The sequence below is a fragment of the Martes martes genome (assembly GCF_963455335.1).
Source record: "Martes martes genome assembly, chromosome: 15".
Taxonomy (NCBI): Eukaryota; Metazoa; Chordata; class Mammalia; order Carnivora; family Mustelidae; genus Martes; species Martes martes.
This window is the reverse complement of record NC_137903.1, coordinates 45,080,546-45,100,558: the sequence shown is the minus strand read 5'-3', so window position 1 is coordinate 45,100,558 and position 20,013 is coordinate 45,080,546. Positions and strand designations below refer to the sequence as shown.

The window sequence follows — 20,013 nt, the reverse complement described above, 5'->3', positions numbered from 1 at the left end:
TTGGAAAAACAAACAAAAACTAAATTTTAGTCCATTGATTAAAATTAGGCTCTACTGATAGCCTCTTACAGGCTTGGTTGGTAAATTATGCACACGGTAGTGGTGATGTTTTAACATTTTTTCCAAATGATATGAAAACAAATACTGTAATATATCCAAATAGATCAACTTCAGGTAGCTTTTAGGGCCCCTGAGTGGTGCCGTCGGTTTAACGACCCTTGATTCTGGCTCAGATCTGATCTCGGAGTTGTGCGATCCTGCCCTGGGTCAAGCTCCACCGTCAGTGCAGAGTCTGCTTGAGATGCTCTCTCCCTTTCCTTCTCCCCCTCCCACTTGTGCTCTTGTTCTCTCATATAAATAATCCCTTAAAAAATAATAATATTTTAAAAATGAGTCTCATAAATACATCATCCACACATTCCCTAAAGTATAAGACACTACTTTCTCCAGAGATTTTTGTTAAGCAACTTGTTTTGCCAGTAATACGTTCAACAAAGGGATATAACACAGGATTCAAATAGTTAGTGGCTACAATGACTCTAAACTGGGGTTTCTCAACATTGGCACTATTTCCTTTCAAGATTTATTTGAGAGAGCGAGAGAGTGAGATAGAGTTCACAGAGAGGGAGAGGGAGAAGCAAGCTCCCTGCTGAGCAGGGAGCCTGATTCGGGGCTTGATCCCAGTGCCCTGGGATCATGACCTGGGCTGAAGGCAGAGCCTTAACCCAGTGAGCCACTAGGCACCCCAACCCTAGCACTACTGATATCTGAGACCAGACAATTCTCTGTTGAAGGGGACTGTGCTGTGCACTGTAGGCTGTTTGGTAGCATCTATAGGCTCTATCCACCAAAAGCTATTAACAGTTTTAACAATCAAATGTCTCCAGATACTGCAAAATGTCCCTTGGGGGGCAAAATGACCCCAGCTGAGAACCACTGTTTCAAGTGAGTTAAATTTCTTGATGATTTCTAAGAAAAAGATTTAATGGACTTTTCCTGCTTTGTGTGTACTTAAGATAATTATGTGAAAGATACAGCAATGATGCATGTTATATAAAGTTTTTAGTAAATCTTTTATCAATTCATATCTATATTAGGATCTTTATCACATCACTTTTTAAAAAACAGCTTTACTTATACAGTAAACTTCACATGTTCAAAGTATACAGTAAACACCCATGAAAAAAATCAAGATAGTGAATGAACATACCCAGTTACTCCCAAGGTGCCTGGTTTCTTTCATTCAAGGTAATTATTCTGAGATTCACCTGTGCTGCTGTGTATATCAACAGCCCATGCTTTTTTATTACTAAGTCAAACAGATATATCACAGTTTGTTTAGCCATTCATCTACTGATGAGCATCTGGATTTTAGTGGTTATTACAAATAAAGCTGCTGTGAGTATTAGTATGCAAGTCTTTTCTCTTCAGTAAATACCTAGGTATAGAACAGCTAGTAGGTCTATATTGAACATTTTAAGAAACAAACTATTTTCTAAAGTGGCTGTACTATTTACAGTCCCAACAGTAAAGTACAGATTCCAGTTCTTTCGCACCCTTGCCAACACCTGGTAATTAGCCTTTTTGGTAATCCTAATAAGTATGTATTGGTAGCTCGCTACGATTCTCATTTATTCTTCTCTAATGACTAATATATTTAATATAGGTTATAGATAAATATTTGAGAGTTCTTCACATATTCCAGATGTAAAGCCTTAGATACTTGATTTGCAAATATTTTCTCCCACTCCACAGCTTGTCTTTTCATTCTCTTAGTATTTTTTGAAAAGCACACATTTTTAATTTGATAAAGTTCATTTAATCAGTGTATTATCTTATGAATCCTGCTTTTGGTATTACATTTAAAAAGATTTGCCTTAAATAAATAAATTAATTAAATAAAACTATTTGCCTAACTAAAGATCACAAAGATTTTCTCTTGTTTTTGTCTAAAAGTTCTATAATTTTAGGTTTTTCCATTCAGGTCTATGATTCATTTTGAGCTAATTTTTGCAGGCAAGAGACAGATTGAAGATCATGTACTTGTATATGGATATCCAACTGTGCCAGCATCATCTGTCAAACGGGCTATCCTTTCTTCACTGAATTGCCTTTGTGCTTGGTTAAAATTCAGTTGTCTATATATGCGTTGGATTATTTCTGGATTCTTCTATCCCACCGATCTATTTCTCTATCTTTACCTCAATACTATACTGTTCTGATTAGTTTTATAATGAATTGGGACATCAGGGAGTATTAACTCTCCAACTTCTATTCTTTTTCAAAGTTGTTTCTGCTATTTTAGGTTCTTTTCATTTCTACATGAATTTCAGAATTGGCTTGTCAATTTCTACAAAAAAGCCTGCTAAGAGTATGGAATGGGATTGCACTGAATCAACAGATCAATTTGGGGATAGCTGTCATCTTAGCAACAATGAGTCTTTCAATCCATGAACAAGGACTACCTCCCCAGTTATCTAAGTGCTCTTGGATTTTGTTCAGCAATGCTGCGCAATTTTCAGTATTTCATACGTGTTGCTACTGCCAATGGTAGTGATTTTATTAAATTTCAACGGCTAACTGTTCTAGTTTAAGAAGTACAATTGATATTTATATATCAATCCTGTACTCTGCAACTTTACTAAGCTCACTTATGTTTTAGTAGTTTTGTAGGTTCCAAAAGATTTTCTACAGTCCTGTAATCTGCAGAGAAAGACACTTTTACTTCCTCCTTTCCATTCTAAAAGACTTGCTTGACTACACTGCCTGGAACCCCCAGTACATTGTGGAACAGAAGTAGTGAGAGTAAACAATCTTGCCTTGTGCTGGGTCTTCAGGAGAAAGCACTTAGTCTTCTACCATTAAAATTACATTATCTGTAGTTTTCTCACAGATGTCCTTTACTGGGCTGAAGAAGTTTCTTTTTAATCCTAATATGCTCAGTTACTATCTGGAATGGAGGTAAGATTATCAAATGATTTTTCTTTCTGCATTTATTGAACCACACTGCTTTTCTTTTTTAGCTGGTTAACAGAGTGAATTACATTGATTGCTTTTTAAATGCTAAATTAACCTTGCATTCCTGGAATAAACCCTACCTGGTCATGATGTTTTGTTTTAAAAATGGTTACACTCCATTTGCTATAATTTGTTTAGAATTTGTGTATGTATGCTCATTTGGGATATTTCTGTGTAGTCTCTTCTTTTCTCCTACTGTCTTTATCTAGTTTGAATATAAAGGTAATGTCAGACTTTATAGGTAAAGGTCAGTTAAGAAGTATTTCTTTCTCTGCAATTTTCTGACAGTATTTGTTTAGAATGAGTATAATTTGCTCCTTAAATATTTAGAATTCACTTGTGAAGCTATCCAGGCCTAGTTTTTTTGGTGGGAATATTTTAACAAATTGAATTCTTTCACAGAGACAAGACCACTCAGGTCTTGTCTATTCCTTCTTATTTATTTATTTATTTATTTATTTATTTATTTTTTTACAGATTTTATTTGTTTGAGAGAGCAAAAGAACAAGTGAGAGAATATAAGCAGGGGGAGCTGCAGAGAGAGAGTGTGAGAAGGAGAAGCAGACTCCCCACTGAGCAGGGAGCCTGACATGGGACTCAGACCCAGGACGCTGGGATCACGAGTTGAGCCAAAGACAGATGCTCAAGTGACTGAGCCACACAGCACCCCATCTATTCCCTCTGTAGTGAAGTTTAGTAGTATGTGTCTTTTGAAGAATTTGTCCATTTCATCTTTGTTGTAAAATTTATAAGCATAATGTTTATAATATTCCCTTTTATTGTCTAGAATCTGTAGTGTTGTCACTTCTGTCATTCCTGAAACTAGCCAGTCTGGTTAAAGCTTTATTCATTGTATGGAACTTCCCAAAGAAAGTTTTTGGTTTCACTGATTTTGTCTATTGTTTTTCTGTTTTCTATACCTTTCCCCACGCTGATCTTTACCATTTCTTTTCAATTACTCTGGTTTAAACTGCTTGTTTTCTAATTTCTTAAGGTGGAAGTGGGGGTAATTAATTTCAGGTCTTTTTTCTTTTCTAATATAGGCAATCAGTGCTGTAAATTCCTTCCTAGGTATTACTTTAGTGGCAGCTCATGAATTTTGGTGTGTTGTGTTTTCATTTAGTACGTAATACTTTTTAATATCCTTTTGATCTATCCTTTGACCCACAGGTTATTTATATTATTTAGTTTCACAAGTATTCATAAAATTTCCAGTTTTTTGCTAACAATTTCTAATTTAATTCCACTAATTAGAGAACATATATTCTCAATCCTTTTAAATTACTGAGATTTGTTTTATGGCCCAAAATATGGTCCATCATGGAAAATGTACTTAAGAAGAATTGAGAAGAGTCCCCAAAACAAAAAACAAACAAAAAGAACTAAGAAGAATATTCGGGTGTTGTTAGAAATATTCCATAAATGTTAACATAAATGTTAATTAGGTCAAACTGGTTTACACTATTTTTCAAGTCCTCTATATCTTTGTGATTTTCAACATCCAGAGAAGGGTACTGAAATCTCCAACTAAAATTGCGAATTTGACTACTTCTATTTGGAGCTGTATCAATTTTTAATGTATTTTTGAAATTCTCTTATTAGAGGCAAAAAATATTTAGAACTGTTATGTCCTCTTAATTAACCAACTTCTTTATCATTATGTAATAATATCCTTTATCCTTGGAAATATTCCTTGCTCCAAATGAAGTCTACTTTGTCTAATATAAATACAGCCACTTTTACTTCTGTCTATTGTTTAAGTGTGGTATATCTTTGTCCAGTGTTTACTTTTAACCTATTTGCACTTTTAAATTTAAAATATGTTTCTTGGGATGCCTGGGTGGCTCAGTCAGTTAAGTGTCTGCCTCCGGCTCAAGTCATGATTCCAGGGTCTTGGGATCAAGTCCCGCATTGGGCTCCCTGCTCAGTGCAGAGTCTGCTTCTCCCTCTGCCTGCTGCTCCCACTAATTGTGCTCTCTCGCTCACTCACTCTCTGACAAATAAATAAAATTTAAAAAATAAAATAAAATAAAATATGTTTCTTATAGTCAAGGATTTATAGTTAGGTCTTGCTTTTTTAGCTAATCTGACAACCTCTGCCTTTTAACCGATATTTTCAGACCTTTTATATTTGACATGATTATCGATATGGTTAGGTGTAAGTCTATCATCTTGCTATTTTTTCGTATTTATTCCATGTACTTTTTTCCCCCTTTTAATGCCTTCTTTTGGATTAAAACACTGTATTTTCTTTTTGTTGTTGTTCTGGTTTTTGTTTTTTTAAGTAACTACATTTTTTTTTTCAAAAATATTTTATTTATTTATTTGACAGAGAGAGTGATCACAAGTAGGCAGAGGCAGGCAGAGAGAGAGAGGAGGAAGCAGGCCAAGTAACTACATTTTCTGATTCCACTTTATCTCCTTTGTTGGAGTAATTTATAACTTTTTAAAAAATAGGATTGCTGGGGCACCTGGGTGGCTCAGTGGGTTAAAGCCTCTGCCTTCGGCTCAGGTCATGATCCCGGGGTCCTGGGATCGAGCCCCACATCAGGTTCTCTGCTCAGCAGGGAGACTGCTTCCCTTCCTCTCTCTCTGCCTGCCTCTCTGCCTACTTGTGATCTCTCTCTGTCAAATAAATAAAATATTTAAAAACAAATAGGACTGCTTTAGGATTTATGGTATACATCCTTTAACTTACATGGTCTACCTTCAAGTGATATTATACCACTTCAAATGCAGTATAAAAATCTTGTAGCAGTATACTAACCAGAATTACTTAAGACAGCAAGACAGTCAAATTACTTAAGACAGCATTTTTTTAATGCTGTATACCTAAAATACTATTTCTTACCCTGCCTACACGTGGGTTGCCCTACTCTAAGTGAATGTGCAAGAAAATAATCTTCTGGGGGTGCCTAGGTGGCTCAGTGGAATAATCTTCTGGGGGTGCCTAGGTGGCTCAGTGGGTTAAAGCCTCTGCCTTCGGCTCAGGTCATGATCCCAGGGTCCTGGGACCGAGCCCGCATTGGGCTCTCTGCTCAGCAGGAAGCCTGCTTTCTCCTCTCTCTCTGCCTGCCTCTCTGCATACTTGTGATCTGTCTGCCAAATAAATAAATAAAATCTTAAAAGAAAAGAAAATTAACTTCTTAGGTTGTTAAGCTATAAGAAATTCAAGTTACCCCAAGTAGCATTATATATCTATGACATGTATATGATACATGTATATGATATACAACATCACACAGATATGGTATTTATTGAATATTTGTTATACGCTTAGCATTATTCTAAAAGCTTTGTGTCATCTCATTTAATCATCATTTCAACCCTATAAAGTTATGATTTATTTATTTATAATAATATATATTATTTATAATAATATATTTATTTGTATATTACTTATAATATATAATATATAAATAATATATAACATATATTATATATAATAAAATATAGTATATAATATATATTTATTTATATATTATTTATAATATATATTTCTTATTTATTTATTATTTATGATGCTCATATTATAGATGAGGACTGCGACAGAGAAGTTAACCAGCCCAAGGCCACAAGTTAGTAAAGAATATAGCCAGAATTCGGGGGCGCCTGGGTAGCTCAGTGGGGTGAGCCTCTGCCTTCGGCTCAGGTCATGATCTCCAGTCCTGGGATCGAGCCCTACATCGGGCTCTCCCCTCGGTGGGAAGCCTGCTTCCCCTCTCTCTCTCTGCCTGGCTCTTTGCCTACTTGTGATCTGCCAAATAAATTAATAAAATCTTTAAAAAAAAAAAAAAAAAGAATACAGCCAGAATTCTACCACCAAAAGTCTGACACCAAAGCCTGTACTCTTTCCTGGGAAAAAACTGGATGTGGTCTCAAGAAGGGCAGGAAACATGGAAGTACTAGAATAATGGAAGAAGAGTATCCATAGAGCCAGAAATCAGAATCTTCAATCTCTTGCTCTGGGCTTGTCTCTCTTTCACACCTCATGATTTCACACCTGAAATTTTGTGCTTCTCCCAGTATAAATGACCAATTCTTTTCTCATCCCACCTTATAATAATCTTGTCCCACCTTATCAAATATAACTATTTTCCACCCCATTGCAAATAAACTCTTCAATCCAAACCGTGCCAAAAAACCTAATTCTTATTGTTTTCTCTTCAGTTGTGTTGGTTTCCTAATTATACTCTTTATACTTAATGAAACATTCTTTTTTTTTTTTTTTTTTAAAGAGAGGGGAAGAGAGAGAGAGGAGGAGGAAAGAGGAGGAGAATCTTGAGTAGGCTCCATGTCCAGCACAGAGCCCAATGCAGGGCTCAATTCCACAACCCTGAGAGATCATGGCCTGAGCTGAAATCAAGAAGTGGACCCCCAACCAACTGAGCCACCCAGGTGCCCAATGAAACACATTCATTAAGGAACACTGTGGCCCTCCCCTCACTGAGTTTCCTCTCCTCTGTCAACAGCTCTTCAATCTGACACATAACTACATATGGTCTTATGCTATTTACTGTGACTTCACATGTAAGATTTCATCTTTCACCAAGAAGATGTAAGTGAGCGCAAGGCCAAAGATTTTAAAACTCTACAATAACAGTACTGTGCCTACCTTAAATATTCAAAACTACTGTCGATAAAAACAAGCAAGTCAAAAGTGCAATTTCTTATCTGTAAGATATCCTCAAAACATTACTCTTTTAGTAGACTTCCATGGTCTCCCCAGCTTTAAGAGACAGGATCTAAATCACATAAAGTTACAAAAACTACAACCACAAATCAAAACTGAAAAGTAGCGGAGTTTATCCTAGTGACAACTTACAGATTATTCTTTTATAAGCTATGTTGATCAAACTTACATACTAATTCCCTGGCCAGAAATGTTCTAGTCAAATCTCGGGAATCTAAATAAGGACTGGAAGAGGTCTAACAAATAATTTACTTCAGTAACCCTAGAGATCTACAGTAACACCAGATATGAGAGCTGTGTTTACACCTGATCTACAAGGTCCTGAAAGAGGAAGAGTGAAGAGCTAATTCAGCTAAATACGTTGCTTACACTCTCAGTTAATCCTTACAATGATCCTATGAGAAGATACTCTTATGCCCAGTTATAAACTGCTAAATTGGGTGTAAAGAAACTTGCCCAGATTCATACAAACTTTAAGCACAGGATTAAAGCCACTGTCTATGTTGCAAAAAAAAAATTATTTTAAATCAAAATTATAAAAATTATTTGACTGATTCCAAGAACACTCAGATGTATTATTAGAATTTTAAGGCAACATGAAATCATAGTTTTGACATTCACATTCCTTTCAATGAAAATTAAACTCTAAGTTAAGATGCACATTTAATAGAAAATGCAAATGATACTAGACCCAACCAAAATCCACAGGCATATTAATGTTTCTCAAGCAAGCACACTGAAGTATATCATTCCTTGTTCAAAAAACCATTAGTGGCATCATCTTTATGACACTTGGCTATCCAACTGGATAAAGACAAGAACTAGATCTTACATTAAAATAAGTTGGATGAATTAAAGATGAAAAACATTTAAGACATAAAAATACTAGAAGTAAACATATGTGATTAAAAAAAATCTTGGCATAGGAAAGTCTTTCTAGGACTAACAACAGAAACAAGATACTGATATAACTGACTAAAGAAAATATAAGACACACACAGTGAATGTTATTTCATCAATTCTAGGATACGTATATTCTCACCTTTTAACATCTCTGAAATCAGGATGTCTCTTAAAATCAAGTATGTCATGGTGTAACTGATAGCATAAGCATATATTTATTCTTAGTTGTACATAAAATAGTGTATCTTACAACTAAAGCCATCTTAGACTCAATAAGATACTGAATTGACAAAAGATAAAACAGGGAAACATCTACAGCAAATGACTAAATATTCTTAATAAATAAAAAGCTCTTACATGTTAATTAAAGTTAACTAAGAGGGTGTTTCCACTCTACTGGTTATGTATCATTTAAGTTAGGGGTTAACTACTAGTCTATATACTTTTTGTGTATCAGATTTATTTCATTAAAAGATTTTAAATCAAGGGCACCTGGGTGTCTCAGTTGGTTAAGTGTCTGCCTTGGGCTGAGATCACAATCCCAGAGTCAGGAATGGGTTCCCACATTGGGCTCCCTGACAGAGTCTGCTTCTCCCTCTCTGCTGCACCCCCTGCTTGTGCTCTCTTCCCTGCTAGCTGTCAAATAAATAAATAAAATCTTAAAAAAAGAATATAAGAGAACATGTAAAAAAAAAAAAAAAAAGAAACTGGAGAATGTAGCAAAACCAAAAAGATGAAAATGAAAATTCCACTGCAAATGTTTAAAATTGCAAATTAAAACAGGAAGCATTTATCACAAAAGAGATCAATATGTGTGCTTTTAAAGCTTACCATCAAATCAGTGATAGCATACAGAGACACTTATACACAATGGGAAAGAATTCAAATGTACTTAACTGCCAAACAAGCAACACTTGTCTTAGGAATTCATAAGGGAAATGATCAGAAAAGTACAGGAAGATTTATTTTAAAAAGATGCTAACTTTCACTGTTTATAATATATAAAAGTTAGAAACAACCTATATATCCATTAAGGCACTGACTAAAAAAATGCTGCCTAAAAACAATTATACATCTACATAATGTGATAGTATGCAACCATTAAAAATAATAGTATAGAGAAAATGTCTTTGAAAGTCATGTAAGTATTCCTGGAAGTACACAAAGCTATTTTTCCCCCTTGTTTTAATTTTAAAATTTTTTCTATTTGTTTTCAACTGAAATATAACTGGCAAATATACAAAGGTTTTTTATACAAGGACCAGATTTTAAAAATCTTTTTTTAAATTGAGTTTTAAAAGACTAAAATGTGTACTTATGTAACGTACACTGTTCAAGAAATTTTTACTATATACCCACCCATGTAACCACCATTATATGAACAACAGAACTTTTCCACTACTCTAGAAGTCTTGCTCCTCTAGTCTCAACCCCTAAACCCCACCCTGACTTTATCGACACAGATGAGTTTGACCTCTTCCTGAACTTCAAAATAAAAGAATCATACAGTATACACTCTGTGTCTGTCTTCTTCTGCTCAATATTTTGTTTGTGATATTTACCCATACTTCCTAGGAAGGGCAGTAGTCCTTCTTTTTCTCTGACGTGTAGTATTCCAATGTAAAGCATAGTACATATTATCTGTCCATTTTGTTGTCAATGGACATTTGGATTGTGTCTTATTGGGAGTTATGAAAAAAAGCAGTTATGTTTTTTCAGGTTTCACAACTTCTTTTATTTGCACTGTCTCCTAACTTCGTTTTAGACATTTCTATTAATAAAAAGGATCAGACAACCCAGAAAAATACAAGGAAAAAATCTGGTATCTCACCACATACACAACTACCATTTTCATTTTAAGATTTATGTTTTACATAGCTGAGATTATGTTACATATGTTGGTTTTTTTTTTCCCTAAATCAATCCCTTTTCCTTTCAGTTACTTTTTCCCTTTTTTCTCTCCCTCTCCTCACCTTAGCGCAACTATTAACAAACCTTTATATTTAGTGTTCAACATTTTTCCACCCTTACTAGATCACCTAGATCACTTACACACATATGCACAAATACACATATATTAGGTTTTTGTTGTTTTACAAAAATGAGATACTTTATATATTCCTCTGCATCGTGCTTTTCTCAAATATGATGGCAATGTCCTCACATCACTGATTACTTTTGCTATGACTTATTTTTTAACAGCTTTATTAAGATATAATTTGCATACTGTAACAACTCACCTATTTTAAAGTGTGTAATTCAGAAGATTAAGAATATATTTATCATGATGGGCACTTACTAATGTACAAAATTGTTGAATCACTATATTGTATACCTGAAACTAATATGCCACTTCATGTTAACTATACTGGAATTGAAACTTTAAAAAATAAATTGCATGATTCAACGGTAAGTAAAACCATCACCACTCAATTTTACAACATTTTCATCACCTCAGAACCCAGGATCCTGGGATCATGATCCCAGCAGAAGGCAGATGCATAACCAACTGAGCCACCCAGGCGCCCTGTCATGGAGCATTTTCTAAGACTTATTTATTTAGCTGAGAGAGAGAGAGAGAGAGAGAATCTGAAGTAGACTCCTTGCTGAGCAGGGAGCCCCAAGCAGGGCTCTATCTCACAACCCTGAGATTACAACCTGAGCTGAAACTAAGAGTTGAGGCTCAACCAACTGTGCCACTCAAATGCCTCGCTCCAAGACTTTTATTTTTTAAGATTTTATTTATTTGTTTGACAGAGAGCAGGAGAGAGAATGAGAGAAAGCACAGCAAGGGGAGCAACAGAGAGAGGGAGAAGCAGACTCCACGCTGAGCGGGCTCGATCCCAGGACTCGAACCAAAGGCAAATGCTTAACCCATTGAGCCACCCAGGAACCCCCCAAGACTTTTTAAAAATGAACAGATAAATGAGTGACTTCTTTTTTAATTATTTATTTATTTGAGAGAGAGAGAGACTGAGAGAGAAAGAGCATGAGAGGAGACAGGTCAGAGGGAGAAAAAGACTCCCTACCAAACAGAGGAAGCCAGATGCGGAACTCGATCCTGGGACTCCGGGATCATGACCTGAGCCAAAGGCAATTGCTTAAGCAACTGAGCCACCCAAGCACCCAAATGAATGATTCTTAAATCAAAATCTGAACATGGGGAAAAAATTGTAGTACTTTCTTTCGTCATTGCTCTAGATATAAGCAGTATATAGGTTAAATTGGTATGCGTTAAAATATATACACATATATGTACATATCACATATGAAAATATTTCTGATGAGATAAATAAAATAACCCTATCTAAAAAAACAAAACAAAACAAAACAAAAAAACCCAGAAAAACCCTAAAGTAAGATATCTTACAATGACGAGATGTTAGATGTATTCCTATTAAAAGTCAGGGACATGACATTCAAGTGGGCCCTTCACGCTGCTGCCAGCAATCATACTGTATTTCCCCATTCTGTTCTGTTCTCTTCTTCACTCTTTGAAAGAGGACTATAGGGGCGCCTGGGTGGCTCAGTGGGTTAAAGCCTCTACCTTCCGCTCAGGTCGTGGTCCCAGGGTCCTGGGATCGAGTCCTGCATCAGGCTCTCTGCTCAGCAGGGAGCCTGCTTCCCTTCCTCTCTCTCTGCCTGCCTCTCTGCCTACTTATAATCTCTGTCTGTCAAATAAATAAATAAAATCTTAAAAAAAAAAAAAGAGGACTCTATCATGTATTTTTCCTTCTTTTCAAACCCCTAATATAGACTCCTGTTCTTTCTAATCCTCAACCAGTGACCTTGTTTTCCTTAGGTGAAACCTTGCCCAAGCCACCACTATCATGTCTGTGCCTATAAACAGTGGACCCCTCAACAACACAAGGTTGACTGTGTGGGTCCACTTACTTATATGTGGATTTTTTTTCAATAAATACAGTACAGTATTGTAAATGTATCTTCTCTTACAATTTTCTTAGTAATATTTTGTGTAGCTTACTTTATTTTAAGAATGTGTATATAATTCCTATCAATATAAAAAGTATGTGTTGGCTGTTTATATTATCAGTAAGGCTTCCTGTCAACTATAGGCTATAAGTAGTTAAGTTTTGGGGAAGTCAAAGGTCACATATGACTTCTGGATGGCACAGAAGTTGGTGCCCCAACCTCTGTGTTGTTCAAGGGTCAACTGTATTCCATATTCTCTCCTGTTTCTATAACCTCTCCGTACTCCTATTAAAGCAAAGGCTAATCGTTCCACCTGTGCACATAGATCAGGAGTCAGCAAACCATGCCCATGCTATCTATGGCTGCTTTCAGGCTATTAAAGTAAAGCTGAGTAGTAGTAACGGAGACTGTTTTGCCCACAAAGCCTAAAATACTTACTACCTAGCCCTTTGAAAAAAACTTTGCTGACCACTATAGATTATCTCTCCTCTCATCTGATATGGGCACAGCTGGTTGCAAGGGCCCATTAAGTTCCATGCAGAAGAAATAAAAATAAGATCCACACAAGAAACATGCAGTGTCAGTGATGTATCAGATACACTCATGACCAAAAAAAAAGGATCTTAACAGGGAGAGGTCACCTATAAAGGATGAAGACTGAATGGCATTAAGACTCTCGAACAACTACTTGAAACTCGAAAATTATAAGGCAATCCCTTGAATCTTCAGGGAAAATTCTTCTACCTTAGAATTCTATACCCAAACCAGCCAAATTATTAACCACGTATTAGCATGGAAGCAAGCTATTTTCAGCCATGCAAACATTTAAAAAATTTCACCTCCTCATACATTCTCTCTCTTGAAAGTTACAGAGTGATGCATCTCTCTAAAACCGAGGTATAAATGGAGAAAGAGGAAGACATGGATCTGGAGACCGCAGGCTCCGACACAGGCAAAAGACAGAGAGAACTCAGAATCCTGAAGGCAATTCATGGGCTAAACCTGGGTGGCAGAAGTCAAGAACCACAGTGCAGATTTGAGCAAAAGCACAGAAAGACCTAAGGTTTTCCCCAATTTTTAAAAAACTGAGCAATCAAATATCTGATGTGTTTAAACATACTGGGACAGCATCTTAAAAAAAAAAAAATCAGAGACAAATGGGAAACTAAGCAAAACTTAAAAAGAAAAAAATTTAACTCCAAGAAATATCATCATAGTACACTGCAAAGTTCAATGGTGAACATATTACAAGGTCATAATAATGTGAAAAATGAACACTGTTTTAACCAAAAGCATGATATACTGGGAGATAAAAGGAGAAGATGTTCAAGATGGCCTAAGAATCCTAAAGCACAGACTCAACTTCCACAGTAGCAAGCCAGGAGATAGTATCTAAAATTGAAAAACAAAAAGTATTTTAAACTATGGGAGTAAATATCAGAAGAAACACCTAAAAAAGATTCAAAACTGATTGCTCTGAGAGCAGAACATAAGAGGAAAGTTACACCAAGATGAGGCAGGGAATGGTGTTTTTCATTTTAAGTCCTGTAGTACGATTTTCTTTTTAACTGCAGTTTTATTATTTAAAGTCAACAATTAATGTGTTTGTTTTTAAAACAAAAAAAAAGATGGGTTTTGTGTCATTTAAGGTCAGTTAATTCACTCACCACAAATATTACCTAGGTATTGACTATGTGCTAACAAGTACTTTTCTAGGTGTTAGGAACACAATAGTGCAGGAAAAAAGCCCTTGCCCTCATGAAGCTTATATTCAAAGGGAAGAAAATAATAAACAAATTAATGTATGCTATAATGTCAACTAAATTAATGTTGTGAAGAAAAATAAAGGTAAGGGTAGTGTGATAAAGATGCTACTTCAGTAGAGTTTTCAGAAAAGGGGTCCTTCCAAGAATCAGCAAAAAGGAAATCAACCTAAAAATGAAAATGTGTTTTGAGAAAACGTCATGAAAGTAGGATTACAGGAGGGTATCAGTTAAGTTCAAGGTGAGAGCTTCATTTTAAGCCTCTCATACTCTAAAGCAAAGTATCACTCAAGAGCCTACACCAGAAGTTCTCAGTAGTGGCACATAAATTGCAAGGCACCCTCGAACTAAGTCACAGGAACACCACTATTTATACTCTTCTTATATCCATAGCTAGCCATTACATATTAAAGTTACCGCATAAATTTATACTCAAACTTTTTTCTACAGAATATGTAGATGCTTATATTTTAACTATGTAGTTAAAAGTTTTCCTAAATTAAAAGCTCAACACATTAATCAAGAAGGATTTCAGTTTAATTCCAAGTTACCAAAATTCATCATATCTGATCTTCATTCTCTCACTATGGCTGAACACTAAACATTGGGAATAAGATGCCTTTAAAGAAACAATTTATAGGGTAATGCAAAACATTCATTTTCCTTTCAAAGGACCCTCACTCAGAGGGCTGAGGTAGAGTTTCAACCTCTTGAATTATCTTCTCACTGAAAATTGAGTAACTAAAAAAAATGTATTAAGGTTGAAGGGATAACTTTATCCCAAATATGGTTGTTATACAATAAAACCTCATATTCAAAAGGTAGGATTTTAATGTATCTTATTCTCAAAATACTTATACCTTAAAAGTACACCAAAACTATCTGTGTCTTTTTTACACAGCAAAATAAGTGATAATGAATGACCAAAGAAAGGCAGGCAAGGACAAACCCCCCAGCCCCAAGAGGAAACCACCCTTAGAAGGATTTTATAAGGAGCCCACCACCTCTCCCACTGATAGGTAGATGACAAAAACCTGATTGGATGACAGGCACAGGGAGAGTTAATCAGATTAAAACACCACCTGCCAACAAGCCCATAAAAACCCCTAGTTCTAGGGATGCCTGGGTGGCTCAGTTAAGCATCTGTCTTTGGCTCAGGTCACGATCCCAGGGTCTTGGGATTGAGTCCCGCATTGGGACTGGCACAGGGCTCCCTGCTCTGCAGAGTCTGCTGCTCCCTCTTCCCCTCCCCCTGTTCACAATCTCTCTCTCTCATTCTCTCTCTCTCTCTCTCTCTCTCACACACACACACACACACGTGCTCAAACAAGGGAAAAAACCCTAAATCTAAATGCCAAATCAGCAACCCTCTTGGGTCCCCTCCCGCAACTGGAGCTTTGTACTATCACTCAATAAGGTTTGCTGCCCACCATTCTTCTTCTGGTCTACCTCTTCATTCTTGACCAAGAACTGGGGGCAACGAAAGAGAAGAAACCCTGCAATAGCGATACTTTTGGATTTTAAATAGGTTTTAAAGTTTAACTCGCAAAAAGAAAGTAAATTCAACTAACTGCTTCAATTAAGAGTAGGGTTTAAAGTTTAAATGTTATTTAGAAATTTCTGGAAAAGCAGACCAGTAACTACTGTATGCACTAATGTTGATGCCCTCCCCACCAAGCTCTACCGTCCTAAGATGGAGTACTGCAGTACATTAACAGCTACAACTCGGGTTTGGGATGACTGCTTGCTCACTGGCCTTGTGCTTTCACATCTAAAATAGAGATAATAATGCCTACAAAGACAGCAGTCCTGGGGGGTGCTTGGGTGGCTCAGTCAGTTGAGCATCCAACTCTTGATTTTGGCTGGGCTCATGATCTCCAGGTCTTGGGACTGAACCCCACAAGGGCTCCATTTGGCAGGAGTCTGCTTGGGGATTCTCTATCTTCCCTCTCCCTCGGCCCCTCCCCCGGAAGCACGCACTCATGCGCGTGCACGCTCTCTAAAATAAGTAGATCTTTAAAACAACAACAAAGTTAGCAGTCCTGTCAATGAGAAGTACCCATATATTTAAGTATCAGTAATACATATTAAAAAGCTTTGCGATCGCAAAGAACTACACCAATAATCATATTTTAAACAAAAAAGAAAACTGTCACTTTCAAATTGTTCTGATTTCAGCAATAATAGCTATCAAATTCTATGGAAGAACAGTGGGACACTGGTCCACTCACACACACAGCCAGAAAAAGAAAACGTGTTTTTGTTTTTTTTTTAAGATTGTATTTCTTTGTCAGAGCACAAGCAGGGGGAGAGTTAGGCAGAGGAGAAGCAGGCTCTCCGCTGAGCAGGGAGCCAAAAGCAGAACTCCATCCCAGGACCCCTGGGATCATGACCTGAGCTGAAAGCAGAGGCTTAACAGGCTGAGCCTCCCAGGCGTTCCAAGAAAAGATGAAGTTTTTAAAAATTTAGACTTAAAAAAAAAATTAGACTTCCTCATAAACAAGTAAGTGCCAAGAGAGACTATTTTTAGCAAATATTTAACTATACAAACCAAAAGACTAAAGTTGTTTAACCACATGCAAACTGCACATCATCTGACTTCAGGTAGAATGTTTATTTTTGGTTATACTTGGGAACCAGATACCCAATGTATATAAACCTCAGCATATTTCTTAAACAACTGTCTTAATGCTTTTGTTCACTCAGTAATAATTCCCACTATTCTTAGAAGGAAAAAACACAAACAATATCCTTAACCAAAACTCATCACAGGACTTTTTACTTCTTAAACTTTAAAACTAACATTAAACAAACAGCATTATCTGACAATGAGTAATAGACTATTTACCCATTTAGTCTTTAAACTTCACCAGAGCACAGACCTGTCTTTTTCTCTGTTGTATCAAAAATACGGAGGCACCTAACTGGCACCAAACATATACTCAATAAATATGTGTGGAATGAATGAATGAGGGAATGAGTAAACTGGGCTTCTAGACTAAAGCTTAAGTATTTTAAGTTGCAACAGAACATTTTCACTTATATATATATCCATCACTGGGTACAAACAACCACAGTCTCAATTACAATGACATAATAAACTGAAAAAGACACATACTATGTATTTGAAAACACAACTCTATTACTGGTGTCTAACAAAGTAAAAGATTCACAAAGCCAATTTTTAGGTTTTTTTCCTCAAGAAATTTTCTTTCTTTCTTATATCAAAATATACACATATATTAGAAAAGGCATGCTGCAATCTTGATAAACCAAAGGCTATCTTTAGAGTTCTGTTGCAATATGGAATAATTTAGACAAAGTGAACAGTATTTCCGGAGTCCATACAAAATATTTTGAAAAGTCAACGTCCTTAATTAAAGGTTAAATAAAATGGAAAAATAAAAAGATAGATCTTAACTATTTCAAAACTATACTGAATTTTAAAAAGGGAAAATAAACCAAGCTTCAAATAAATTACACTGAAATTATTTATACAAGAAGGAATCTAGTATCCTTTATTTGATCTTTAAGCTAATAAGACAAGTTATTTTCCAAATTTTTAAAGCTGGATTATAAACTTCATACTCACAAAGCTTGAATTAGAGAAGTTACTTTTATTAAGGTGACACTGTTTGGTAAGTCCCTTCATAATTCTAAAGTCTACAGTAAGATATTCAGCAGGAACAGTACAGTAATATACATTATATTTATGATTCTACCCAACTTGCACAAGCATAATTATCTGGGTGGAACAGGCTTTATGGCTAGCAAGCTGTGATCTGTGAGTGCAATAATATACATGCATGGATCGAAGTTTCCCAAGATTCTGATGGTCATCTTCAAAGAGACTCAAACAAGAGTAGATCTGACGGGTGAATACAAAAATACAACAAAATCAATTCATAAACACCGGTACAAAAACAAGGCTCTCTACAAAAACTACAAGCGTTGGAGAAGGAAAGAAAAAAAAAAAATCCAGGGCACATAAAAGATAAAACACAATTAATTGCTGCCTGTGTTTCCTACTTTACGGTCTTAAACAGCAGGTATTAGATACTCCTTTTTAGCGCTCTCTTAAACAGGAATTTAGTGTTTCAATTGCCCCTCCTCCACAGTTAACATCAGTGCCCTTTCTTCCTCCTCCCTTACCCCTCCCAGTTCAAACAAATTAACATTTGTACTAAGGTACCTCCTATCAGCTCGCAGCTTCTTCCCAAACACGCCCACGTACACTGAAACTGGCCTGCGTCTACACAACACACAGCTACAGGAAAAGAGCTCCGAGGGGGGCAGGTGGGAGGGTAATTTAGCTCCGCACAGGTTTACGGCTATTTTCCAGATATTAGCTCCTCGCGCTTGGCTCGGGTTTCTGCCAAATCACCTCCAAAGCCCGGTGTTTATGAGCCTACCTAATCCCATACTGCAATGGAATTCCAGATATTTGCAGACAGATATCCCGGCTTTGCAAGTGTTTGATCAGATCCGTCGGGAATCTCTTTGCTCGATACGCCCGCTCCCATCCGTACAACAACCCGACCCCCAGCCGCGCCCCCGGCCCCACACCACGCCGCGCGCCCGGCCCGAGGCCAGCGCAGGACCAGACACTCCAGGTCCGGGGCTGGCGGGCGACCCGGGCTGCGGGGGCTCGGCAACAGGTCACCCTGACCGCGGGCGCGGGTTCGCGGGCGGCCGGCTCAGCTGCCGGCTTCGGGGGCGAAGCGCCAGGGCCAGGGGAGGGGGTGTGGCCCGGCTCCGCGGTCCCGGCGCGTTGGTCCGGACTCCCGCTCACCTGAAGGGAGGCTGAAGCGCAGCCGGCAGCCAGGGCAGCACGGGCCGAGGCCAGGGGCTTTTGCACCCAGAAGGGAGAGCGAGGCTGCCTCAGGGGGCCGCCGCGCCCCTGGCCTCGGCACAGAGACCGGGAGTGGGGACCGCCCGGCCGCCTCCAGCCTCCGAGAGCGAGCCGCCGAGGGAGGCGCGGCCCCGGGCCCCCAGCGCCCTCCTCCCTCAGCCGGAGCCCCGCAGCCCCCTCTCTGTGCCGAGGGCGAGCAGCCCCGAGGCCCGCGGCCAGCAGATCCACACCGCAGCGCCGGAGCCGCCGCCATTCCCCGCGCCGCCGCCGCTGCAGCTCCGCGCCGCCCGGGGGGCGCAGCGCACCCACCTTCCCTCCCCCGCACCGCCCGCCGAGGCTCAGCACCGGGCCCGCGGCCAGAGCACCGACCTGTGCAGCCGCGGCCGTCGCCTCGAAGGATGGGAAGACGACGCCGGCTTCAGGCTTCGTCGCCGCCGCCGCCGCCGCCACCGCCTAGGCTAGCGCCCGGCGACCCGAGCAGTCGGCGTCTCTCATTCAGCGCCCGCCGCCGCCGCCGCCGCTCGGGGGAGGGGAATGAGCTGGATCCACCCCGTCCGCGCCGGGGGGTGGGGGAGGAGAGCGGACCTGGCGGGAGCGCGCAGGGAGGGCGGGGCGGAGCCGTGCGCGCGCGCACCAAACGAGCGCACAAGCGCGTGCCCCCTGCGCCGCGACCCGCAGGGTCTTCGCCGCGCGCGCCGCGCCAGCCGCTCTACTGCCCCACAAGCCCAACTGCCGCGGGGGACCGGTGTCCGCGGCGCGCGCCGCTTGCCGCAGCCCCTCGGCCCCGCGCTCGCGGGAGGAGGGGCGGCTACCCGCCCAACGGAGGGGCGGAGAAGGGTTGGAGGGCCGAC

The 20,013-nt window shown here is 38.8% G+C and overlaps 1 protein-coding gene across 1 annotated transcript in view; it reads right to left on the bottom strand.

Annotated features, from left to right (window-relative positions):
• The window catches only part of RALGPS2 (Ral GEF with PH domain and SH3 binding motif 2), a 151,203-nt gene extending 131,522 nt beyond the window's left edge, over nucleotides 1-19,681 (bottom strand). Inside the window, exon 1 of the mRNA XM_080824036.1 lies at nucleotides 19,532-19,681. The gene's annotated coding sequence lies outside the window, so the exon portion shown is untranslated. The remainder of the gene's footprint in view (nucleotides 1-19,531) is intronic.
• Nucleotides 19,682-20,013: the final 332 nt, after the last annotated feature.